Source organism: Manis javanica, chromosome 8, assembly GCF_040802235.1.
Source record: "Manis javanica isolate MJ-LG chromosome 8, MJ_LKY, whole genome shotgun sequence".
Classification (NCBI taxonomy): Eukaryota; Metazoa; Chordata; class Mammalia; order Pholidota; family Manidae; genus Manis; species Manis javanica.
Genome location: NC_133163.1, coordinates 47,151,771 through 47,179,734, shown reverse-complemented (window position 1 = coordinate 47,179,734; position 27,964 = coordinate 47,151,771). Strand labels below are relative to the sequence as shown.

The 27,964-nt window shown below is 37.9% G+C and overlaps 2 long non-coding RNA genes and 1 pseudogene across 2 annotated transcripts in view; 2 read left to right on the top strand and 1 right to left on the bottom strand.

Moving 5' to 3' along the window:
• Window positions 1–27,964, bottom strand: part of LOC108396028 (uncharacterized) — a 122,743-nt gene that overhangs the window by 45,889 nt on the left and 48,890 nt on the right. The gene's annotated exons all lie outside the window — the stretch shown is intronic.
• Window positions 57–4,558, top strand: LOC140843082 (uncharacterized). Its single transcript, XR_012120515.1, has 2 exons — window positions 57–180; window positions 3,939–4,558. It is a non-coding gene; the product is annotated as an uncharacterized lncRNA (long non-coding RNA).
• On the top strand, window positions 15,329–20,153 carry LOC108401405 (eukaryotic translation initiation factor 1-like; annotated as a pseudogene).

The window sequence follows — 27,964 nt, the reverse complement described above, 5'->3', positions numbered from 1 at the left end:
GCTGACGTGGACCCCAGCTAGTTGGCTTCTGAATAAATTCCTCTTGCTTGTTGCATCAAGAAACGTCTTTGGTGAGTGATTTGGGGCGGCGCCTTCCTCAGGGGAATCCAACATTTGGGGGCTCGTCCGGGATCATGGGCTCACCCCGCTTCACTCCCGAAGTCGCTCTTGGAGGAAGAGGTAAGATTAGTGGCGCCTTGGTTTGTCTGTGTCTGTTTTCTGTTTTTCAGTGAGACCGGTCAGAATTCTGAAAGGGGGTACCCACTGTCTGGCAGCTGTCCCGATCCCGTAAAGGGGTCGAGACTGCGGTCGGTAGACGTACTAGGAGCACCGCAGGCTGCAACCCTGGGGGACGCCTCGGGGAGGTTGGGAGGCCAGGGACGCCTGGTAGCCTCCCATCTGTTTTTCCGGCAAGGTGAATCTGATGAGATAGGGTTGATTTTCAGGTGCCAGGAATATCAACCCTCTGATTCCTTTCGGTTTCTGTTTGAAAATCTGAGAAAAAACAAAAAGCGGCCGCTGTGTGTCTAATCTGTGTGTGTCTCTGTTTTTTGTGTCTTTCATGTGCCTAATAATTGTTATACTGACAATGGGACAGACTCAGACAACCCCCTAAGTGTGTAAATGAATATATCTTTCTACCTCCGGATGGTATTAATGAAATTGATTTAAAGACAAGCGCTTGTGAAAATTGAGTGTTCTAAAACTTCCAGAAAACCTGGTAAAAAAGTGTTAAGCATTAATGCTAATTTGAGTTTGCCTGAGGCGGGCATGTCCTGGTAGTTGTCGGCTGTCTGAGTTTACCTAGAGTCATTTGAGTCATGTTATCTGCTAAATCTTTTAAGAATAGAATGCTTAGAAGCTTGGCTTTGTCTAGTGTTCAGTGGGGGTCTTGTGAGTAGGCTAGCATAGTTGTTGCTGGTAGATGAACTGGATAAGTGTGGCAAGTGAACACCTTTTAAATTGTGTGTTGCAGTGTGTATGCCTACCTGCAGCCTGAGAATCTTTGTAGTAACTTAAAGCCTTAGAGTTTTGTTAAGTTGAGAAGATGTGCTCTGTGTTTGCTGGGAGATTGTGCTGTGAAGCTCATGGTTGCAGAAATTGTAGAATGTGTTCGTGAGTTTGTTGGTCTAGAAAATGTTAGTTTGACAGTTTGCAGTGTCCTGCTTCTCAGTGTTCACTAGAAGTTAAAGTTTCTAATAGTTTTAAGTTCTAATTAAAACCACTTAAAGTAATAAAGAAAAAACATTTCTCTATGCTAAAAGATGTATGTTTTAATAAGAAAAAGTATAAAAAATGAAAACTCTTCTGCATGCTAAAGAATGTGTTTTGTGATAAAAGAAAGTAACTTTGTTCTAAAGTACAGCTATTTATTTAAAGAGAGACAAAGAGAGAAAACAGCGTGGTGCCTTTTGTTGTAGAAGATCCGCTCAGCCTGTTGCTTTGGGGGGAGGGTTAGGATGTTTAGAGATAAAGTGAGATAAACCCAGTCAAGCCGCAGGCAAGCCCAGGCATAATTCTCACCGGCTTATGTGCTTGGGACCATGGTGCAAATGAAGAATAAATTACTATATTCTTACAGATATAGTCATGCCTAGTGAAATTAAAGCAAGTGAGTCTTGATATCAAGTGCACAGCAAAATTAAAATCTCGTTTCCAGTTAAACAGTTTTCTTTAACTGTTAGTCTGCTCTTAATGTTGAAAGATCACAGCAGTTTCTCATGCTTAAAGTCTCAGTGAGTTGCCATGAAATCGTAATGTTAAAGGGACTAAAAGCTAAAGTTTGTTAACAACTGTATAACCTTTATTTGCCTTTGAAATATTTTGTTATTAAAAATGATTGCATGGCCTGAAAAATTGAATTCCTAAGCAGAATAGTAACAAAGCTTTTTTCAGCTGATTAAATGCACTTAGTTAACAAACCAAAATTTATTAAACTGTAGAATCTGGACAAGATTATGTTTCTCCCAGAAAAACAGGTTTCACTGTGAAGGTTTAGATAGACGAACGTGTGACCACTTTTGAAAAAAGTTGTAATAGATTTTTTGAGAACCACCAGGTCTTCTTGTTTAATTTATATGCTGTATGTTTAAAAAAAAAAAAAAAAAAAAACATGGGGGAATCTACTATTAAAGAGTAAAACATTCTTGAAGCTTTCAGGGAAGACCTGTAAACTTAAGCACTTTCTCTGTTTTTTGTATCTGGTCTTAGACACTTATGCTGAGTTATGTTCTTATTATTTTCACTGTTTGTAAGCTATTGATTGTAAGCCAAAGGTCATCATTTCTCAGTCCCTAAATGAAAAAGTAAAATGCCTGATCTCTTTCATCTCAAAGCATATTTCTGGTCATATCTGAATATCTGTGTGAAAGAAAGAGACATTTAAATTTGAGATTCTGCTTAAACTTTTAAGTTGAATTTGACTATAGCCATATTCATTCTTTGTATGTATCTCTAACAGGTCTTTTGTATGCCTAGTAATATTATACTCTGCCTTGAGTTTAGACAGTTCTTTCAGCTAAATATGAATTCTTATTGTAGCTTTTTTCCCCTCCTGAAGATGAAAGCACAAGAATCTACCATCTGCTACCATTCTCTCAAGAATGCTTAGTAACCTAGAATTAGTTTGACTTTCTGTATGTTGTCTTTAAAAATTGACAGCAGCAGTCTCCCCTGCTGCCCCACTTTTTAAGATAATCTCGTTTACTGTGCTGAGTATATAGACAATAAATGTGTAATGATAGTTCTAAAAAAATTAAATGCAAAAAGGTGCTTTTACCTCTAGTTAACTCTGATATTTTCCAGAGGGCCCCTGGAACATGTCAGAAGAATTTTTTCTCACTAGACAAAGTATTTGACTAATTTGGCTTATTTGTCTGATATATATATATTTATTTACCAAGAAAGCACTGTCAAAGAGAATGATGCTAAACTTTGTTACTGAATGTTTTGTATTACAGAAATATCAGAATTTCCTTATGTCAACTGTTTTACAGTAAGCTCTCATCATATCTTTAACCATTGTCATTTGTAAGTCTTTTGTCATTTATAGTATTATCCCTAAACTGGTAAAGAACTAGATTTCAGCAGAACAGGTATTAGTTACATAAGATTACATAAACTAAAGAAAATGATTTTGTGTCTTTTTGTTTCAAATGTTGCTGGTAAAGTGTTTTAACCTTGTTCTCTTAAACTGACAACAGTTTAGTAAATGACTATCTTTATGAGCAGAATTGAAACATCCTTCTCTCTACTTGATCCCTCCAGAGTTTAAAAACTTTCAGTGACTGTTTTTGTATTCCATGGCAGTATGTTTATTTGCACGAGTTCAATAAGAATCTGCTTTCCTTGTGAGAAGACTACTTAAGAACACTGGTTATACTACCAGGGCTTTGACTGGAATGTCGTACCTGAGAGACATGTGTATAAACTCAGATGTGAACAACTTTAAAGAACTAAAATTGACTTTATAAAGCCAACAAAGCCCCTTGGAAGAACTGGCCTGGTACCTTGCTTACAGAGTTCCCAGCAGCCTTACCAGGTGAGTAAAGAAGGTCACTTCCTGGCAGGTGCAGAGACCTCGAGAAGAGAAGAATTCATCCAAATCTACAGGTACTGCAGGCAAAGCCTGATGGCAAGTCTGGCTTGGCTGTCTGGCCTCAAGAGGCCTTTAAAAGTTCAATCTGAAATTCCTTACAAAAAGTTCCAGCAAAGCATATTTAAAAGAGCCTGTGTAATCAATTGCTCTTCTTGCTGCACCTGTGCAAATAATCAAGCCAGCTGTTAATTATTTTCTTAACCTAGTTACTTCTAGTAAAAATGAGAGTGATTTTAGAGAGAAGTATCGTTTCAATAATGCAGCCTCCTTCCAGAATAAAAAATCCAACTCCAGATGTTGCTACATAACCTAATAACACAATTTGTTTTATCTTGCCTAGAAGCCACAAAACTGCAAATAGTAATAAAAATGAAACCCAGAATAGAAGCGCCAGCCTTCTGAAGCCCTCTCAACTGACCAGTGATGGAGACCTAGCTGCACCCTTTACTGCGCCCCCTTCTCAGCATGAAGCAGCCAGAGCGGTCATCACCCCTCTTCCCTAGCAGCAGCTAGAGTCTCTATCTGTAGAAGAAAGAATGAGACCATACCCATAGCCTTCCCTGGTAAAAACAGGTATTTAATCCCTCCTCCCGAGGGATAGTGGGCTTGTAACACTGGAGTGACCCCATGTGTCTCTACTTCTGCCTTCAACTCCTCCCGTGATTTCTGTATCATGGTCCAGCTGGTGCCCAGGTTGATGTATCATGATGATCTCTCATTCGTAGCTGAATTTGAACCTAAGCATAGATATAAGAGAGAGCCGGTCTCGCTGACCTTAGCCGTGTTGTTAGAGATAAGAGTCGCAGCTGGAGTGGGAACGGAGGCAGCCGCTATTGTTCAAGGGAACCAGCATTATGAAAGACTAAGGACTGCTATTGATGAAGACCTAAAAACCATAGAGCAATCCATTACAAAACTTGAAGAATCTCTGACTTCCCTCTCTGAGGTAGTCTTACAGAATAGACGAGGGCTAGATCTGCTGTTCCTAAAAGGAGGAGGACTGTGTGCAGCTTTAAGAGAAGAATGCTGCTTTTATGCAGATCATTCCGGGATAGTAAGAGATTGAATGTCAAAACTTAGAGAAAGGCTAGATCAGAAGAAGAGAGAGCGAGAAGCAGGCCAAGGACTGTTTGAATCTTAGTTCACTAGGTCCCCGTGGTTTACAACCCTGATATCCACTCTGACTAGGCCCCTACTCATCCTTGTGTTGCTCCTAACTTTGAGACCCTGCATATTAAACCGGTTGATAACTTTTGTTAGAAAAAGAGTGAGTGCTGTTCATGTACTAATGTTGAAGCAACAATACCACTCACTCACCTCACAAGAAGATACAAACATTCCATGATTGGAATGCCCCAAAAAGAGAAGTGGGGAAATGTAGGATCTGAAGAATCAAAAGTTAGCATAAGTACAGCCATCTTAAGGCCTAAATACCACCCCCTAACCCAGAAGAAGGAAAATCATTAGAATCTTGAAAAACAAGTTAGTTAGCCTGTGTCAATTGTAGTGACCTTTAGTTAGCCAACCGTAAATCAGTTAATCATACATGCCTAGCTTATCTTGCTAGAACCACCCTAGACATTCCGAAGGTGATCTCATCTAACCAGACCCCAGGATGTGGCGCCAGCAAAAGATTTATGAGCCTATAGAAAAAACCCTGTATTGTAATTATGGAAAATTTTACCCCTTTTGAAAATGCTATAAAACCTTCTGGCTTTGTGTGCTCTGGGTCCTCGTTGAGACCCGCTGCGACGGGCTGACGTGGATCCCAGCTAGTTGGCTTCTGAATAAATTCCTCTTGCTTGTTGCATCAAGAAACGTCTTTGGTGAGTGATTTGGGGCGGCGCCTTCCTCAGGGGAATCCAACACTGTTTCATAGCTAAAGAAGAAATGGCTATTAAGATGTTCACGGAAGCATTTCTTGTAATGGCAAAAATTTGGAAAACACATAACACATATCATGAAGAGAATGAATAAATAAAATGTGGTGTGCTATATGATGTAATACTATGCTAGTTAAAAGGAACAAACTCAAGCAACATATTAGAACACAGTTGGAGCTAAAAAATATATTCAATGACAAAAACAAGTTGCCCAACAATATTCATGGCATGACATTTTTCTCTATTTTAAAAACACACAAAATGCATAGTAAAAAAAAAATTTTAAGCATGGTCAGTAAGAATCTACACCAAATTCACGATAGTAGCTACACTTGGTCAGGAAAAAGATGAATGGGACTAAGGAAAGGGACAGCTTTATTTGCAATACTTAATTTTTTTATTAAAAATATTTGAAGCGTGTATGATAAGATGTTAACTCACGTCCATTTGGAGTGGTGGAGCATATGTAGCTTGGTGGAGTTTTCTCTAAATAAAAGAAGACAGAAGAAAGAAAGAATAGGAGAGAAAGGAGAAGGATGGAAAGAGATGTATTTCAGCTCCTGGATAGCAAGACAAGGGATTTGATTATTCAAGAAGAAATTCTTCCCGGATGTCCTGTCTATAACTCTCTTAAGTCCTCACACCCAGCTGAGCTACACAGTTCCCACCTAAGTGTGAACTCCAGCCCAAACTCGTTGTGAACAGCCTTGAGTGACTTAATTTCTTTCTGCTTTTGAGCCTTCAACCCTGTTCATTTTTGACGTTGGTCCGTGCTGCTTTGCCCTTTGAGCTTGTCATTTCCTGGATCTTCCTGATGAAATCCTGTTTTGTTCCTCCCTGGCCATGCTATCTCTGCCACTTTTGCCCATCCTTTTGCTGCTGCTATTACTAGTTTTTATTTTGTGCTTGACACTATTCTAGGTGTTTTACAGTACAGACTCACTTCATCCTTACAAAAATACTTTCTTCTCAGATAAGTACTATTGCAATCCCCATCATCAGGTAAAGAAACAAAAGGTATACACCCTGGAGTGGAACTGCATTACAGGAAATGCACATTCTCAACTTTGCTAAATTTGCCAGATTGCTCTATGATGATTCTAATTTATACTCCCCTCCCCTGCCCCAGCGGTGTTGATTCATATTATCCCCACCCAGTGAGGTGGCCAGACATTTAAATTTTTGCCAATGTAATAAGTGTGAAGTAGTACCTCACTGTAGTTTTCATTTGCATTTCCTTGATTACCCTTACAGTTAAACCCTGTTTCTCCATGAATTTCTGGTATATATGACTTGCCATTTCTACATTGTGTTATCTGTATCTTTTTTACTCTTAGGAATCCTTTACATATTAAATACCAATTCTTCATCCATCACCTGAACTGCAAATAACTTTTTTCCAGTCTGTGACTTATTACTTCCTCCATGCTATCTTTTGTAATAGATTTATCTTTACAAATCTTGTCAAATTTTCCAATCTTTCCTTTATGGTTGGGGCTTATTTTGTTTCAATCTATAAAAAACTGTTTTCATGCTCTGGCATAAGGAAATTTTCTTACATTTTCCTTCAAAGGACTTAAAAGTTTGGTTTGGGCATCAAGATCTAATTCAGCTGGAGTCACCTTTTCTGAACTATGGTATGTAGAGCTCTAGTTTTACTTTTCCTCTGTATGGTTAACTGTTTTCCTTAGGACCATTTCTCACATAGTCCATCTTTCTCCTGCTGATCTGTTTTGGCATATCTTTTATTGATTTAGCAAGCATTCTTATGTGCATGGGCCTGCTCCGGGACTCTCTAGTCCATCTCATTATTCCATTTGGCTATCTCTGCACTTACATCACAATGTTTTAATTACTTAACTTCATTATAAAATGATATCTAATAAGGCATGTTTTCTGCCTCGTCATCTTTACAATTTCTCTTGGCTCTTCTTGGTCCTCTGCTCTTTTTTATAAAATTTAGAATCATCTTATTAAGCTCCACATAAAAAAAGGAATATTTATTGTATTAACATTTATTAATTCAAGATTTATTGTACTAACATTATACAGTAATTTGGAAAAAAAATCAGCCTTCTTATATTGCATCTGTATATTCACCAAAGATACAAGTCTTTCCATTTATTTAGGTTTTCTTTAATATCTTTTGAAAAAATTTAAAATACTTCAAAGATCTTATACATATTTGGTTATATTTGTTCCTTGGTGCTTTATGTTTCTGTTGCTCTTTAAAATGCTGCTTTATTTTTAAAAAATCAACCTTACTTACAGGTGTAAAATGTAATTGATTTTAATGTAAGGATCTTTTATCAGGTAACCTTGATGAATTCCACTATTAATTCCAATAACATGCCAGTCAGTTCTGGATTCTCTTCATACAGAATTGTGTAATTTGCCATTAATCTCAGCTTTTTTCTTTCTCTCTTGTTCTATCTCATTTAATTGATTGACTTACTGCAATGGCCAGGACATCTATTACTATGGCAACAAAACAATACTAATGTGATAATCCTGGGTTTTTTTGTTTCTTGGTCTAAAAAGGAACATATAACTTTTCTCTATTTAGAAAGATGATGACCATTAGTTTCTGATATGTAAACTTCATGAAACTAAGGAAACTCATCTACCCCCAGTTTCTGTAGTTTGTTCATTTTTAAAATTTTTTAGGTGTTGAACTTCATCAAATACTCTTTCTAGATCTATTGAAATAGGTAATTTTTCTCTTTTAATTCAGTGAAGTGATGAGTTACATTAACAGATACCTCGGATGTTAGAATATCCTTACATTCTTGGGAGAAACTACTTGAACACAATAATTTTAATGTACTGTTGGTTTTGATTAGCTAACAGTTTACTTATAACTTAGGTCTATGTCAATAAGTGGAAATGAGCCTACAACTTCCTTTGCTTTCCCATTCCTCATTTTATTTTGGGAGCAAGGTTTAACTAGACTCATGAAAAGTGTTAGGGCATCTTTCTCCCCTATTTTTTGAAAAGAGTTGCATTAAATGGGTATTATGTATTCCCTGAAAGTTTAGTGGAGTTCAGCTATAAAACTGTCTCAGCCTGGAGGTTTCAGGGTGATTGGGAGAGAGTTCTGATGACTACCATTTAAATTTCTTTAGTGATTATTAGCCTGCTCAAGTCATCTTTTTTTGTAACAATATTAGTAGTTCCTATGTTTCCTAAAACTGGCTTTTATAGATTTCAAATGTATTAGCATATAGTTGTTTAAAAATAGTCTTTGTCAACACAATTATCGAAATTGAAAAAGAAGAACAAATGAGGCCTAAAGTCAGCAGAAGGAAGGACATAATAAAGATCAGAGAAGAAATAAATAAAATTGAGAAGAATAAAATAACAGAAAAAAATCAATGAAACCAAGTGCTGGTTCTTTGAGAAAATAAACAAAATAGATAAGCCCTTAGCCAGACTTATAAAAAGAAAAAGAGAATCTACACACATAAACAGAATCAGAAATGAGAAAGGAAAAATCACAACAGACCCTACAGAAATACAAAGAATTCTTAGAGAATACTACAAAAAACTATATGCTAACAAGCTGGAAAACCCAGAAGAAATGGACAACTTCCTAGAAAAATACAACCTTCCAAGACTAACCAAGGAAGAAACAGAAAATCTAAACAAACCAATTACTGGCAAAGAAATTGAATCGGTAGTCAAAAAACTACCCAAGAGCAAAACTCCGGGACCAGATGGATTTACCTCAGAGTTTTATCAGACATACAGAGAAGACATAATATCCATTCTCCTTAAAGTTTTCCAAGAAATAGAAGAAAAAGGAATACTTCCATACTTATTCTATGAAGCCAGCATCACCCTAATACCAAAACCAGGCAAAGACCCCACCAAAAAAGAGAATTACAGACCAATATCCCTGATGAATGTAGATGCAAAAATACTCAACAAAATATTAGCAAACTGAATTCAAAAGTACATCAAGAGGATCATACACCATGATCAAGTGGGATTCATGTCAGGGATGCAAGGATGGTACAACATTCGAAAATCCATCAACATCATCCACCACATCAACAAAAAGAAGGACAAAACCACATGATCATCTCCATAGACGCTGAAAAAGCATTCGAGGAAATTCAACATCAATTCATGATAAAAACTCTTAGCAAAATGGGTATAGAGGGCAAGTACCTCAACATAATAAAGGCCATATATGAAAAACCCACAGCCAACATCATACTAAACAGCGAGAAGCTGAAAGCATTTCCTCTAATATCGGGAACAAGACAGAGAAGTCCACTCTCCCCACTGTTATTCAACATAGTACTGGAGGTCCTAGCCACGGCAATTAGACAAAACAAAGAAATACAAGGAATCCAGATCAGTAAAGAAGTCAAACTGTCACTATTTGCAGATGACATAAAAAACCCTGAAGACTCCACTCCAAAACTACTAGAACTAATATCGGAATACAGCAAAGTTGTAGGATACAAAATTAAAACACAGAAATCTGTGGCTTTCCTACACACTAACAATGAACTAATAGAAAGAGAAACCAGGATAACAATTCCATTCACAATTGCATAAAATAAAATAAAATACCTAGGAATGAACCTAACCAAGGAAGTGAAAGACCTATACCCCCAAAACTACAAGACATTCTTAAGAGAAATTAAAGAGGACACTAACAAATGGAAACTCATCCCATGCTCTTGGCTAGGAAGAATTAATATCGTCAAAATGGCCATCCTGCCCAAAGCAATCTACAGATTCGATGCAATCCCTATCAAATTACCAATAGCATTCTTCAACAAACGGGAACAAATAGTTCTAAAATTCATATGGAACCATCAAAGACCCCGAATAGCCAAAGCAATCCTGAGAAGGAAGAATAAAGCAGGGGGATCTCATTCCCCAACTTCAAGCTCTACTACAAAGCCACAGTAATCAAGATTAATTTGGTACTGGCACAAGAACAGAGTCACAGACCAGTGGAACAGAATAGAGTCTCCAGACATTAACACAAACATATATGGTCAATTAATAAATGATAAAGGAGCCATAGGCATACAACGGGGAAATGACAGCCTCTTCAACAACTGGTGTTGGCAAAACTGAACAGCTACATGTAAGAGAATGAAACTGGGTCATTGTCTAACCCCATACACAAAAGTAAATTTGAAATGGATCAAAGACCTGAATGTAAGTCATGAAACCATAAAACTCTTAAGAAAAAACATAGGCAAAAACCTATTAGACATAAACATGAGTGACCTTTTCTTGAACATATCTCCCCGGGCAAGGGAAACAAAAGCAAAAATGAACAAATGTGACTCTATCAAGCGGAAAAGCTTCTGTACAGAAAAGGACACCATCAATAGAACAAAACGGCTTCCTACAGTATGGGAGAATATATTCAAAAGTGACAGCTCTGACAAAGGGCTGACATCCAAAATATATAAAGAGCTCATGCACCTCAACAAACAAAAAGTGAACAATACAATTAAAAAATGGGCAGAGGAGCTGAACAGACAATTCTCCAGAGAAGAAATTCAGATGGCCAACAAACACATAAAAAGATGCTCCACATCGTTAGTCATCAGAGAAATGCAAATTAAAACCACAATGAGATATCACCTCACACCAGTAAGGATTGCCACCATCCAAAAGACAAACAACAACAAATGTTGGCAAGGTTGTGGAGAAAGGGGAACCCTCCCACACTGCCAGTGGGAATGTAAATTAGTTCAACCATTGTGGAAAGCAGTATGGAGGTTCCTCAGAATGCTCAAAATAGAAATACCATTTGTCCCAGGAATTCCACTTCTAGGAATTTACCCTAAGAATGGAGCACTCCAGTTTGAAAAAGACAGATGCACCCCTATGTTTATCGCAGCACTATTTACAATAGCCAAGAAATGGAAGCAACCTAAATGTCCATCAGTAGATGAATGGATAAATAAGATGTGGTACATATACACAATGGACTATTATTCAGCCATAAGAAGAAAACAAATCCTACCATTTGCAACAACATGGATGGAGCTAGAGGGTATTATGCTCAGTGAAATAAGCCAGGCAGAGAAAGATATGTACCAAATGATTTCACTCATATGTGGAGTATAAGAACAAAGGAAAAACTGAAGGAACAAAATAGCAGCAGAAGCACAGAACCCAAGAATGGACTAACAGTTACCAAAGGGAAAGGAACTGGGGAGGATGGGTGGGAAGGGAGGGAGAAAGGGGGGTTAAGAATAAAGGGGCCTTACGATTAGCATGTATAATGTGGGGGGCGCATGGAGAGGGCTGTGCAACACAGAGAAGACAAGTAGTGATTTTACCACATCTTACTACGCTGATGGACAGTGACTAATGGGATTTTTGGGGGGGACTTGGTGAAGGGGGGAGTCTAGTAAACATAATGTTCCTCATGTAATTGTACATTAATGATACCACAATAAAATAAAAAATAAAAAATAAATGAACGGACGAACTACTCCAAAAAAAAAAAAAACCGTCTTTGTCATATGGACACAAGTAGCTGCAAAGGAGGCAGAAAAACATAGTTTTAATTCTGAGCAATTGTGCCCAGCTAAAAATGGATACTATCTTAAACTTAGGGAAATTTGAGAAATAATTTTTGTAGACAGTTTGAGGTCACTCTCACAGCTGCTGCAATAGCACCATCTCCAGGAGATGGATGATGCCAGGGCCTTCGCTTGTGCCCTCCTGGAGGCTTAAGAGGCAAGGTCAAGGGCAGACCCAGAGCTGGTGCAGCTACAGATTGGACTTCCACTTCTCTTTTCCCCTTCACCAAACAGTCGGGCCCCTGGAACTGCCAATTAGCTCTTCCACCCCAAGGCTGTTCTATTTAAAGGTTTCTCCTTGTTACATTTCTCTGTGCCTCAAGGAATGGAAGAAGACAAGGGCTTGTCAGGGGCTGAATGCCTGCATCCAACAGGCTCTCTGTCCCCCCCCACACACCAGGCTACATTCCCTATAGCTCCATGAGAGTTTTGCTCAAATTTTCCCTTTACCCATTTACTGTTATATTATTTTTCAGATCTATACACTTCTCTCTCCCCTCAGGCTCCTCCAGCTATAGTATTAGAGGAGGAAGCCAGCAGCCCAAGCTAGTCTCCTACCTGTCAAAAATTAGAAAAGCCTTGTTTGTGTTTTAATATGGGGGACCTGGAGGCCCCAGAGAAAGCTGTTTATGCCCCTCCAAAGTGAGAGGGGCATGATGATATCAGAGCTGTTTCTTCTCCCAAAAGAATATGAAAATTCACCAGTGGCTGAAGAGGGAGACATAAAAAGGACATGAGCTGAGGTGCACAGTTCCTGAGAAGTCAGGCTGCTTCCCCTGTAGGCTGAGCCCCAACATTGTAGGGTTTATGAGAACTTTCTGATAAATTTGAGGACCTCCAGAACACAGGAGTTTTGTACCTGCCTTCCCAGAACTGAGAAAAAGATCTTAGAGAAGCCCCAAATGCAGCTTGACTCAAGGCAATGAATTAGCAATGCCGAGTGTGGTGTCCATGTAACTAGAGCTGACATCAGCCCTACAGGTGCCCATGCACACCCATGTGGCACAGAAAAGCCTCTGGAATTGTCATTTGCCCTGAGTAAAGACACAGAGATAGATTGAGAGAAGACTACAGATGGAAGAGGAGTCATAATTGGTACAAAGAGGAAGCAATGTGTGTGGACTTGCTAACTTCAAGCCATGATGGAACCAAAGACATTAGCAAGGGACCTGGGCACACTCAGCACTAAGCCCAGAGGGAGGAAGGCAGTAAGGGTGGAGGCCAGCCCGTCCACAGGCATCCTGCCCCCAGTGCCAGGACACTGTGCCAGCTCCTAGAGTCTCAGGTTGCCCCCAGGGAGAAGGAAAGGAAAAGAGGGAGAGGGAGAATGCCAAATGAACAGAGCAATGAGACAAAAGTGATGTTGTTTTAAACCAGAAGGAGCTGAATTAAGTTGAATTGGCAAGTTTAAATTTTCTACCATCAGCAAAGCCTGAATTGAGCCTAGTTATAAAGATATAAAGAAAAGCCCCCACCAACTCCCTTTTCTTTTTTGCACACCCAGAATGAAACAGTGAATTTCATACCTGAGACAAACTTCACTTTGTTTTTCTCTTGCTGGTTTAAACAATTTCTTACCCTTTAAGCTTTCTCATTCTACTTATTCCATTTATTTATTTTTTATATACTATAAAATGTTCACCAGAATAAGTATAGTTATCATCTCACACCATGCAAAGATATTACAGTATTATTGACTATATTCCCTAAGCTGTACTCTCCATCCCCATGACTTGTTTTATAATTGGAAGTTTGTTCCTCTTTATCCCCTTCACCTATTTCACCTCTCCTCCCACCTGTCTCCCCTATGGCAACCACCAGTTTGTTCTCTGTATTTATGAGTCTCTGTTTTGTTTGTTGTTTATTTGTCTTGTTTTTCAGATTCTACATGTAAGTGAAACCATGCTGCATTTGTCTTTAGAGAAAGACAAATGATTTATTTCATTTATCATAATATCCTCTAATTCCATCCATGTTGTTACAAAAGGCAAGATTTCACTCTTTTTTTTACAGCTGAGAAATATTCCCTTGTATATACATATCACATCTTCTTTATCCATTCACCTATTAAAGGACACTTTGGTTCAATTTATTGATGACTAAATTATTTCATTTTTTAGCTTTTCTGCCCTTTCCATTATGTCCACTATTTTATTTTTGATTCATCTTTATTTTATTTTAGTTTTTTAGAGTTACATCTGCAATGCAAATACTACATAGATCTATAACATAATGTTTTCAACCCACCAATTCAACACTTTTAAAAAGAAAATAGTGTAAAAATATTTACAATGTAAGACAAACCAGGACATTCAAGGTAGATCTGTGTAGCTTAACTACCAAATAAAATAGTTTGGCCCTTTATTTTGTGACAATAAATAAAGCAAACCTCATTAAAAATGGAATTGGGAAGCCTTCAGGGAGAAACTCTAACATACTACCACTGACATTAAGAAGGATACCTCAGTTCCCCAACAGGAAGAAATTTACTTTACATACCCCAGCAGAAGCAAGGAAAAATTTCTCCTTGCTCATTAACAGCCAAGCCAATGAGAACTTAGCAAAACAGTCCCTGGAAGCATCCTCCTTTTCCCTGCAAAAGCTAGCCCCTCTCCTCTGTTCCCCAGACTTGCCTATGGTTTGTCCCATAGTTTGCTTGTCCCAAATTGCAATTTCTCTATAAGCCCAAAGAAACTCACTTTTCTGGTAAAATAAGTGGCTCTGTTTTTAAGGTCACAATTTTTTTTATAGCCAAACTTAAATATTCAATATAAAATTTAAGCTACAGCAGTAGCACCTGATATCTGAAAGCTAACATATATATTGATATGTAATATATTTTATAGAAAGGAGAGTACTTGTTATGATTAAAATTTGTATATTAGCTTTGCAAAATACCAGATCAGAAAGATCACAGTCAGCTGGTTAGTAGCAGGAGAACAACCTCCTTGGCAAATACAGTTTGCAAGTTTAAATGAACAAACCCTGTTTTCTACATATCTATAGCATGCATTCCAAAATATTAATTCCAAATTATTCAACATTTATCTCACAACATTCTTTGAAATTATCAACACAAACTTTCAATATTCAAGGAAACTCTTTGACCTCTTAATAAGCAGACTTAGATGAAACTGAAAATTTGTGATAAGAAGCAGAGTAATTATAGATTTAACTTACATTTTATGGTGAGTCATATTGCAAATATTAACTATCTTCCTTATATATACAAAAATGCTAATTATCGATCCAGTGCTTTCAATTTATAAAAGTACCTATATCAATGAATTCTTAAAGTTTTCCTGCAAGTTTCCATTTCAAAACTATCTGCCATCTGGTATTAGGTTTAATTTTAAGTCAAGGCTGAATCAAAAACATTGAGGATACGGAGTCAATGAGCCACTGCCAAGGACTCAGCAGCCTCCCCCTTGGGCTTCTGGCTTCCCTATGCTCTGTCCCCTTCTGGCCTTCTCCCATCACAGCCTACTGGCTATTTTCCACCAAGGATAAGGAATCCTATGGTATGCCCATGCTCCAGAATCTCCACTCTTTCCATCCTTGTGCTAATGCAAGGGTGATGATCTGCTTCCTGCTGGAACTGAGAATTATATCTATATAAGAATTCCTGTACTCTGAAAACTATAAGACATTCATGAGAGAAATCAAAGAAGACAAAAATAAATGGAAATCTATCCCATGCTCATGGATAGGAAGAATTAATATTGTCAAAATGGCCATATTGCCCAAAGCAGTTTACAGATTCAATGCAATCCCTATTGAAATACCAAAAGCATTTTTCAATGAACTAGAATAAATAGTTCTAAAATTCATATGAAATCACAAAATACACCAAATAGCTAAAGCATTCTTGAGAAAGAAGAACAAAGCTGTGGGGATTATGGTTCCTGATTCAAGCTCTACTACAAAGCTATAGTAATCAAAACAATTTGGTACTGACCCATAGATCAATGGAACAGAATAGACAGCTCAAATACAAACTGATACACATATGGTCAATTAATATATGATAAATCTATGAATATACAATGGGGAAAAGACAGATTCTTCAATAACTGGTGTTGGGAAAACTGGACAGCTACATGTAAGAGAATGAAACTGGATTATTGTCCAACTCCATACACAAAAGTAAACTCGAAATGGATCAAAGACCTGAATGTAAGTCATGAAACCATAAAACTCTTAGAAGAAAACATAGGCAAAAATCTCTGGAAGATAAGTATGAGCAATTTTTTCCTCGACACATCTCAGGCAAGGGAAACAAAAGCAAAAATGAACAAATGGGACTACATCAAACTAAAAAGCTCACAACAAAAGACATCAGCAGCAGAACAAAAAGGCAACCTACAGTAAAGGAGAATATATTTGTAAACAATTCATCTTATAAGGGGATGACATTCAAAATATATAAAGAACTCATGCCTTAACACCAAAAAACCAAATAACCCATTAAAAAATGGGCAGAGGACCTGAACAGACACTTCTCCAAGGAAGAAATACAGATGGCCAGCAGGCACATGAAAAGATGCTCCACACTGCTAATCATCAGGGAAATGCAAATCAAAACCACAATGAGACATCACCTCACACCAGTTAGAATGGCCACTATCCAAAAGACAAGAAATAAGTGTTGGCAAGGATGTGGAGTAATGGGAACCCTCCTACATTGTTGGTAGGAATACAAATGGGCACAACTGCTATGGAAAGCAGTATTGAGGTTCCTCAGAAAACTAAAAATAGAAATAGCATTTGACCCAGTAATTCTACTTCTAGGAATTTAGTCAAAGAAAACAAAAACCCTGATTCAAAAAGATATGTGCACCCCTATGTTTATTGCAGCCAAGATATGGAAGTGTCCTTCATATTAGGACATATTAGGACAACCTAAGTGTCCATCAATAGATGAATAGATAAAGAAGATGTGGTACTTATACACAATGGAATATTACTCAGCCATAAAAAAGGAATCCCGCCATTTGCAATAACATGAATAGATCTAGAGGGTATTATGCTCAGTGAAATAAGCTAGGTGGAGAAAAATAAATACCATATGATTTCACTTATTTGTGGAATATAAAAACAAAGCAAAACAGAATCAAAAAACAGCAGTAGACTCATAGACACTGAAAAGTGTCTGGTGGCTACCATGGGGAAGGGATAAGGGGGGTGTTGAGAGGGGATGGTGAGGGGGATAAAGGGATACAAAAAATATGAATCATAACATAAGTTAGTCACAGATAGTAGTACAGCATGGAAAATATAGTCAATGATTCTGTAACATCTTTATGTTGACAGATAGCAACTGAGCTAATGGGGGTGAGGACTTAATAATATGGGTAACTGTTGAACCACTGTGTTGTATATTGAAACCAATATGATTGTCCTTCAACTATTAAATTAAAAATAAATGTTAAAAAATGTGCACACTATTAAAAATAAAAGAATTCCACAGAGAAAGGGCAGGAAGACCCTTGCTACAGTCCAAGGGATCGCTGATGATTATGATAAAGAGAAACTAGTGAAGGCGTTTAAGAAGAAATTTGCCTGCAATGGTACTGTTAATGAGCACCCAGAATACAGAGAAGTAACTCAGGTACAGGATGACTAGTGCAAGAACATGTGCCAGTTCCTGGGAAAGACCAGACTGGCAAGGATGACCAGCTGAAGGATCATGGCTTTTAAATGCATTTGTCTCACTGAAGCTTAAGTGAGGATTTTCTTGGAATGAGTAGAATTTCCCTTCTGTCCCTTGTCACAAGCTTAAAATCCTGACAGCTTGTATAATGTGACCATTTTGGTCTGCTTTTCACTTGGACTAGTGTAACTCCATGCAATGAACTGAAAAGAGCCATGTTGTCTGAAAAAAAAAACTCATAAACAAAATATTGAGGATAATAATTTGTTTCCACATATACAGTCTTGAAACAGTTTACCAAACAAAAATATTAATTTCATTCATTGTGTCTCAAAATCAGTTAGATTACTCAAGACTGTATATTTTACCCTGTCTCTATTATTACACATGCATAATGTTTTGGTTAAGAATACTCAAATATTGATACTGTAATTCTATCATCTCTTGTGTCCTTGAGAATCAGGAATTTCGGTTTAGGCAAAAGAAGATACAAGTGTAACAAAATAAAGAGATTAAGTAAAAACCCTAGAATCCTGAATTTGAATCAGGAGTGTCATTATGAACTTGGTGAGGTATTTTATCTTTCAATTATATATACGATGTCCCAAAAGTTTTAGGCAATTGTAAGCCTTAAAATTTCACAAGTATAAATAAATGTTACAAATTTACAAAGTATATCATTTAAAATTTTAATTAGTTAAATGTATTTTTTATTTCAGTTTTGTGAATTTTGAATAATCAATTTGCCATTTTTAACTAGTGGGCCTCCTGATGAAAGAACAAAGTACCACCTGTGGCCTTGTTAAAAGGTTTGAAATTGCATGAGATCAAGCCTCTGGATCCAGCAGCCAGTTAGCAGAAAATACAGAGGACAGAGGGACATGTTAACCATCACTATGAGCATGTAATCAGCAAAGTCCAGACTGTGAAAATCTGTATGTCAAGCAGCCCAAGTTCTTCAGTGGATCAATTGTCAGGAAAAAAATGGGGCAGAAGGAGAATCTATAGATTATAAGAGACTTGAAATAAATAAACTTCATAAATGAACAAGTCTAAATTACAGTGGCTAGAGATATACACTTGAGTGATAAAACTATGAAGAAAGACAGAAAAGTGATAACTGTGAAGTCAGGATGGTGCTTACCAATGATGGGAGAGAGGGCTTGAGACCAGATGGGGCATACTAGGGGCTCTTCGGATAACTGGAAAGTTCTATCTTGACCTGCTTATTGGTCACAAGGGCATTCATCTTGTAATAATTCAGTAAACCATGTGTGTGTTTGTTTTGTGTGGTTTTATATATCTGTTTTAGTGTATAATAAAAACAATATAGTATATGTTAAAATAATTTTAAAGCATAATTAAAAAAAGAACAGAATACCCATGTATTACATTTGTCTTATGGATGGTATTCTCATAGTTTTCTAATTTTATTCTTCCTTTAGCTTTGGGCTTTTCTTTTTCTAATTTACATTTTAATTTACAACAGTTGAAGTTCTTCTTTTCAGTTTAGAGCCCTGTGAGTTTGACAAATGCCTAGAATTGTGTAACCAGGACCAGAATCAAGATTCAGCACCTTCCATTACCCCCCAACTCCCTGTATTGCACTTTGTGATCAACCGTCCCCATTCAGGGCCTGGCAGCCACTGATCATTTTATCCATAGAATTTGCTTTCTCCAGAATGTAATATAAAGGGAATAACCCAGTGGACAGCCTTTTGAATCTGGCCTCTTTTCCTAGGATAATGCATTTGAGATTCATCCCTGTTGTATGTATCGATGATCACTCCTTTGTTGCAGAACAGTAGTTTATCCTAGTTTTACAGCTGAGTACAGTGTTCATCCATTCACCAGTTGAAAGACTTTGGTTCATTTCCAGTTTTTGGTGATGACTAATAAAGCTGCTCTAAATGTTCACACATAGGCTTTCATGTGAACATGTTTTCATTTCTACAACTTTTATTACTTTTTAAAAAATGTGTTATTCTTAAAACTTTGCCCTTTATCAAGTGAAATGCAGAAAGCTCAGATATGAAGGGGATAGCTGCAGGGTAATTCAGGTCCTACAGAAGACAAACTTGATTAACTTTCCCTTTCACTCTGCCCTGTAGCAAGCCTTTTAAGTTTACTATAATTGACCTCTGATTTCCTTTAGGATTAAACCCCTTATCTCTTTTGGAAATATACAATTATAAGACATATTTTGAAACTCAGCCTTGGCTAGAAATTATAGCTGAAGCCAGAGGACATCAACCTCAATTTGCAGTTTATTGGAGAACTTCCAGAAAGTAGCTCCTGTAGACAGCTGCCTTGAGGAGACAAGATAAGCCAATTATATGTCTTAGTCAGTAAGAGTAAAAACCAGATAATATTTAGAAGACTTAAATTAGAAATATTATGAATATAAATATTAAAACACATTAGGGTAATGAGTCCATCTTGTCAACTACATACATACTCTGTATGTGATTTTCATAAGTTTTCTCTATCTAGATTGTATAGTTCTCATTAAATCCTGACTTTTACATAACCCTGATCTGTGCCTAAGCTAAATTCAGTTATCTATTAGGGCAACATTAAATTTACTCATTATGTGTTTAAGGGAAATTAAATTGTTTAAATATTGGTTTTTGCAGCATATTAAATTTAAATAAGCTGCTATAAGAGAGTGACCCAGATATGTAGTAACTCAAGCAAGACAGTAGTTTAGAGAGAAATAAGGGAAGTCCCAAGGGAGGCAGACCGTCTAGGCAAATCAGAGCCTCCCTCAAGCCAGGTCTTCAGGGTCAGTCAGAGACCCACATGCCTTCTCTATTGTTGCTCCATAATTGTGTAGAATAGGAGTCAGCAACGTTTTTCTACAAAAAGCCAGATAGCAAATATTTTAGGCTCTATGAGCCATGCAATCTCTGTCCTAACTCCTCAAGTCTGCCACTGTAGCATAAAAGCAGCCATAGATGATGATGTGATAAGAAATAGGTGTGGATTCATTCTAATAAACTTTACAAAACAGGTAGCAGGCCGGATTTGGCGCACAGATCACAGTTTGATGAGTCCTGTCCCAGCATGTGGTCTTCATGGTTGAAGCTACATTCATGTTCTGGGTTGTAGGAAAGGATAAAGAAGCAGTGGAAGGCAAGGCATTGCTCAGAAGTGAACACATCATTTCTGCTAATGTTCCATTGGCTAAAACTTAGCCCTATAGTCACATACTTCTAGTTTCAGTAGATGCCTGGGAATGTATTTTTGCTGAGCAGCCATGTGCCAGGTAAAATGTGAAGGTTTCATTACAAAAAGAAAGAAGGAGAGAGTGGTTATTGGGAATCAAGTATTAGCCTCTGCCACTCACCTTAAGTTGTAATATACAACTAGCACTGTGATCTTGCCATTTATGGCTTCTCTGAATTATTCTGGAACTTAAACCAGTGTTCATCTTTATTTAGTTAGAAGGCATTCAGGATCCTCTTCTCGATTTCACCTTGTCAGCATCAGGAAAGTCAGAATCCCACTCAAGCCAGGATCTGAACAGAGGCTGACTCACCTAGGTTGTCTGCCCTGAGAGGAGAAAGGGGGTGTGCAGAGATAAGGAACCAGAACTCAAAACAAGGAAAGAGAAAAATGGAGAGGCATGTGGCCTCATGACTTCCTGGTTCCCATGAGGTCTGAGGTGCATTCCTACTTTACCTTCTCTGCTCTTCCTCTGAACTTCCTTTTATAATTAGCATCCTCAGGTATATTTCTGTTCCTTGCAAACAACGAATCTTTAAGAAGCATGTATTACCCTGTTTTAATGTATTTGATACCAAGTAGAAACATTTTTATTTCCAGCAGTAATACAGGAAGTTTAGCTCATTTTGTCTAAGACTTCCTAGGTTTCTTCTTCTTAATGAAAGCTACTTGGTTTAACTTTGGATTATACCAAAGAGGGTCGTTTTATGACTAAGTAAACAATACTTTCTGTTGAGCTACTAGTAGTACTTGGCTACATTTCCTTTCTTGTGCAACGCTTTGTCTTTTCTGGCACTAATAGCTTAATTTTAAAATTTTCCTTGCTTTCTATATGCTCATCGGTTTGCCGCTAAAACCTCCAACAGAACTGTTCTCTCATCTCCCCTATTTCTCAAGAATATGTCCCCTACATGTTTGTCCCCCCTGCTCCTTGCAGGCATAGTTCCTGTAGAGGGTTTCTGGCCATCCCTTCTCCATCATTCTGGGAGTCCCACTGCCTTCACTGTGTTGGATTTCCCCCCTCTGGTATCCAATGCCTTCTTTTTGTTTCTCTCTTCTCATGTTACTGAGATACACCCTCCACTAGCTTCCTAACAAAAGGTGCATGGCAGGTAAAATTTTTGAAAGATGTCTGTCTAAAATGGTTATTATTCTATATTCATACTTGACTGACAGTTTGGAAATGAAATTCCTTTTCCCCCTGAATGTTGAAGGCATAGCCTCATTTTCATCTGATTTCCAGTGTTGAAGCAAAGAAGTCAAAAGCTACACTAAACAGAACTTCAGCTTCATCTTTAGTGATTGAAAATGGCTTAATCCCATGCTCAGGTGTGATCTTTTGTCAACCATTTTTGCTGGGCATTCAGTGGGCTCTTTAAATGTGAAAACTCCTATCCTTCAGCTTTTGAAAATTGTCTTGTGTTGTTTCTTTGACTCTCTTCCCACCTCCATTTTTTTCTGCTCTCTCTTGCTTCGGTGCCTATTAGACTGATTGGAATTTCTGGATTGGTCCTTAATTTTGTTTTCTTTTCTCTCTTGTTGTCTGTCTCTCAGTCTTTTTGTTCTACTTTCAATTTAAAGTTGATGGTGTCCTCAGCTTTCAATGCTGACCCTTCACATTTTTATTTGCTATCTTATTTTTTATTTCTAGAAAGTTCTATTTTGCTATATCTGAATACTCTCTTTTTATATGCCATCTCAATTATTTTATTTTGGATAGCATGTCTTTTCTAACCTAAAGAGCTCTGCTGTTTCATTGTCTTTACTTCCTCTTGGCTGGGATTGGTGCGGGTGGGGGAGCAGGGTTACCTTGATTAATTTATTTTCTGTCTTAAATGTTGGAGATTGCCTCATATCTGGCTATCCCTTGTATGTGGATATATTTAAGAGTGCCGCAGTAAAAACCAGGAGTGATGGGAAGCTGTGTGTGCATATGGGCAGGGCTTTTCCCACAGGGAGGACTGCTTCCCTGAAGGGTGTTGTGGGCAGTGCTGCCTTTTGTTTCAGAGGATCACTGTGCATTAGTGTTTGTAGACATTTTTTCTTGAGTCTGTGCAAGAGATTTTGTGCTGTGTTTTAGAAATGAATACTCTATATACTCCATTTTATTTTTCACTTACACCACTACAGGGAGGAAATGTCTAGGGAATTTACATGTCATTAATACTGGTAAAGTAAACTATAACAGAAAGGATATGGTGATAATTAGTGGCTTAATTATAAGAAAACAGGTCAGAAAATTGAGTTTTCCTGGAGGAATAAGTGAACAGCTTAAGTGAACAAACACAATTCTCCATGTCAAATAGAATTTTCTACAGTATACATAGTAACATGAATACAAATTACAACTATTATATTTAGAAGTTAAATATCATGGAGACTCTCTGCCCTTAGTAAGCAAATATGTAAGAGGAAGTATAATTGTATTTTAAAAAGTTGAACATTTGTAAACTAAAAAATAAAGAGAACTCTACTCCTTTGGCCCAAAGTTTTTTGTCCATTGTGCCCTTGATATAATCAAACATAAGAATCCCTTAGTTATCTATATCTCATGAAGCAAACAGCTTAATTCTGAATTTAAGCATTGTTTCAACCAAGTTCTCCTTTCTCCATGTTTTCTATTACCTATATTTACGCCTTATAACCTATTCTTTTCCTTTCATTTTAAGGAGGACTAAAAGTATTTTCAAGGAAACATATTTTCACAAGCCAGGCATTTTTTCCAGAAAGTCTTCCAATTTCCTGCCTGGTAGGGGTGAATATATGGGGAAGAGGGGACATGAGATAATAAATCTGACAGTCAACTTTTGCAGAACCAAGAGGAAAAAGAATAGCAAGAGATCTCTCCATCCTGTATGCAATCTTTCGCTTAATTCCTCTGATTTCAATAAGGTCACTTGTTTTTTAAGTTTATTCCATGTCACCCTACTGGAGCTTTGGGAAAGAGCAGAAAAAATCTGTGTTCAGTCTATCACATTTAATTGGTAATCCTGATAAATTTCTTTGGAAATAGGAAGCACTTTACTAGTGATTCATGGAAATAAAAAACATATTTCTTGCTTAACTGTTCATACTGCCAAGAAAACTGAAGCCCCACAAATATAGAGTGTTACACTTACTCTCTATGACAGAGACTCAGTTCTCAGTATCTATCTTCCTCTTTTTTCTTAAGAACTCTAACTTTTTAATGACTTGACATAGATGAATTGTGAAATGATTAGTACAATAAGTTTAGTTAACATCCATCACCCCATACAGTTTTAAAAAAACATTTTTGTGTGTGTGAAGAGAACTTTTAGGCTCTATTGCCTTAGGAACTCTCAAATATTCCATACAGCAGTATTAACTAGACTCATCATGTACATTGCTTTCCAGTACTTCTTTATTTTATAACTGGAAGTTTGTACAAGAACTCTAATATTAATTGGGTGCTTGCCATCCAGCTAAAAGATGGCATTTCCTAGCATCCTTTACAGCCACATTGAGCTATATGAAGATATTCTGACAAAATGAAAAGTAAACAGAAGTAATATATGGACCTTCTGGGAGGTCTCCTTAAAATGATGAAAGTTTGCTCTTTTTCTTCCCTTCATCCTTCTTTCCCATAATCAGGTGTCATGCTGGACCACGAACAGCCATCATGGACCTTGAAGACAAGAGCCACTGCTAAGATTAGTGGGCCAGACATCTTGGAGGAAGCTAGGTCCGTGCCTGATGGGTTTTTCTTTAGTCAGTACTCACTAGACTATGGCTTTCTCAGTTATATTAGTTGAGTCACTAATAAAACTCTGGGATCACTTACCCTTAGACTTCTTATTAAATGAACCATTTAACTGTTTTTAGTTTAAGCAACCATTAGTGGGATATTTTGTTACTTGAAGTTGAAGACATTCCAATTAACATATAGCTTTAAATGGAAAGTTCTCAACTACATATCACTTGGACTCTGCCACCTGCTTCCAAGAATTCTGGCTCTTAGAAAAAATTCCCAGTCATACAGGAAAAAATTCAGTATAAGCAAACATGGGTGTATTGGTGATTTTAATCTCAGAGAAATCATATTTGAGCTTTCAGACTTTTAATAACAGGTTATCTTCTTTTTATCTTGTCTCATATTCTTTCCACCATACTATACACAAATGATTTCTATGTCTGATCTCAATTATACAATCTATTGGATGGAAAGTTAAACAAGATATGGTCTTTAAAGTACCTAGAATAGAGCTATGTATAGTAGGGGTTCAGTAAATTGCAGTTGTTTTTATCATATATTCTCTGTGCTTCATGGCTAGCATTTTTTGGCAGATTAAATCACACGATTAATAATTGTGTTGTCAAAGCCCCATCCTGAGACAAACTGGACAGAGAAGATGCCTTCTACATGCCCTGATTCTCTCTTGAAGGATTAATATTCACACACAATATTAAAAATCTCTGAGAAAAGTCTGGGAAAAATTCATTTTATTTTCCAATTAGGGGCCCATGTTGTACAATAATAATAGACATCAACACTAACTTAAAGATGGGTGTTTTCCATAATGTTGAAACCAGGCATCGCCTTCTAGTTCTGATCCTCAAACAGACCTGGGTGAGTACCTGTTTATTACCCTTAGCAAGCTGTCCCCAGACTAAGATAGAACAAGAGGGCTTTTAACTCCATAAAAACTATGTTGTCTGATGATGTAATGTTCTAAGAATACTTCTTGAGAGAGGCTTTCCCAATCTTTCATACCTATAAACTACTGACAGACTGAAATTAGTCCTGTCTGTCCCTCCTCAGGCAAACATGGACCTTGTCCTTATAATTCCTGGTTTAATAAAGACTTAATCAAAATTCATCATCCTACAACAAAATCTGACAAGGATGCACGTAAGACAGCATCCCGAGAAATGGCTGCTCTGTGCCATGCACAGAAGTCTAATTGGGTTCTGCTTTTACAGAACAACACAGAACATTTGAGTACTGTTCCATGAGCAGTGACGACGAAAGGGGACGTTAGCCTATTTTAGAGAGCGGCATCCAGTCGGTTATGCTGAAAACGCTGAATTGCTCTCGGGGATGCATCCACCTTGCCTAGAATGGTGCCTGGCTCATGACTGCAAATAATATATTTTTTAATGAATTTCTTAAAACTTAAAGGAACCAGGATGCTGCACAACAGTGGTAATCCAGGGCATGTGAACTGAGACCTAAAGTCTTATTTTGAGGCAAATAGAATTTTAGCACACTGTTTCAAGCTAATTTGTTTAAAGATTCTTCTCTCATGGATGCTTAGCTCCTCTGCTAAAGTATTCGCAATTCTTTCACTTCAATTACACTGCACTATCTCTTAAAGAGAGTCTTTTATTTAACTTTATACATGTATTTTATGTGTTTTCATTTTCTGCAAATTATATGTAGCCACTGAGAAAATGGTCATTGTAGTTCATTTGTTGCTTGTATGTTTCACATAACATAAGAGTAATAATTAAATTTTTTAATTAAATTAAATTCGGCCTGTTCCAGGTTCAATGTGGCAATATCCTTTATTCAACGCACCTAACAGAACTGAAATTCAATGCATACTGTATTTAGCATATCACACCCAAAGCGCTTAAAAACCTCCCCACACCCTAGGAAAAGCCTGAGTAGACAGGTAAGCTATATAAAGAGTCTTTTAGCTGCAGGCCTGACTCTGAGAGTAGCCCACAAAGAGGTTAGGCAGCTGGTGTTTCGTTCACCTCGGGCTGTTTTCACAATGGGCCTTCATTCCTGTCGCCGGTGTTGTCTGTTCTGGAATGGTGGGTGTACTGCCCCTGCTTAGTCGGGCCCCACTTGTGCAAGGGAACTACCCCACCACCACTGCAGGCATCACAGTTTACATGCCTGGATTCCTGTTCCTCATTCAGGATCCCTGGGAACAGGTGTGGAAATCCAGCCATGGCTGGGATGACAAGCTGGCATGTTGGCATATGGATTAAGAGGCAACACCAGCACAGAAAAATGAGAAGGCAGGTTGAAGAGGCGGGAGAGGAATCAGACTGCAATGAGCTGTGGCTCCTTTGAGGGAGGGAGGGAGGGAGACCTGAAACTGCTATGCAGTATCTAGGAAAGTTTCGGCAAGACTAATGAGGAGTCCTCAGCCAAGATCTCGCTTGGAAGACACCTGTGTTTCCCATGCCTTAGAATCCTGCTACACTTAGCTAAGGCTCGGAGCAGTCCCTGGAAACAGGGGACAGGGCCACACAGCAGAGAACAACAGCTGGGAGTCTCGGTAAATTTCGCTCCCGCAGAAGGGGATGTAAGAGGAGAATTTTCACAGCCACCACACAGCTGCCACTCCACCTTTTATACAGCTTATAAAAGTCTAATAGGGAAGAAGACTAATAAGAACAATGATTACACATAACATGTAGAACATTATTTCTTAGTGTTAATAGTACTGCCTTATGCTGTTTCAAGGTTTACAGCTGAAAGTGCTTTTTCATATCTCATCTTACATAGTCAGGGTGAAACTATCCCCACTGTAAGGGAGGGAAGCCTGAGGCCCTTTAACACCTGACCACAGAGAGGTCACACGTACAACCTAGAACTCAACCAACCCACTCTTAGTCCAGGACTCAGTCCACTATATAATGACAGCACCTGCTGAAACCCACTGTCCTGGAAATGTTTGTTGTGCCCTTAAGTGAGAATTAATCTTGGGCCACTTGCTTAAAAGCTGCTCCAGAAATTCACTCCAGAGAAGGCTATTCTGTTACCTTTCACTAAAGGCAGCATTCATAGGATGAGAACAGATTTTGTCTCTAGTAGAGAAACCCAAGGGTGGGTCACAAGGTGTCCTGTTTACAAGGCAACTTCTCCAGGGGGTGACAGTAGGCTGGAGTCTCTAAGCATCAGAGCAGCCCAGGGCACTTCACGAGGGGGAGGAAAGGCCCCCAGGCTGAGAGGTCTCACTGGAAATGGAGAGAAGACCCAGCTTTGAGATGCAGATACCTTGCAGAGAACACATTCCCTTGAGAAAGGCCATGGTACCTTTCTCAACCTTGTAAC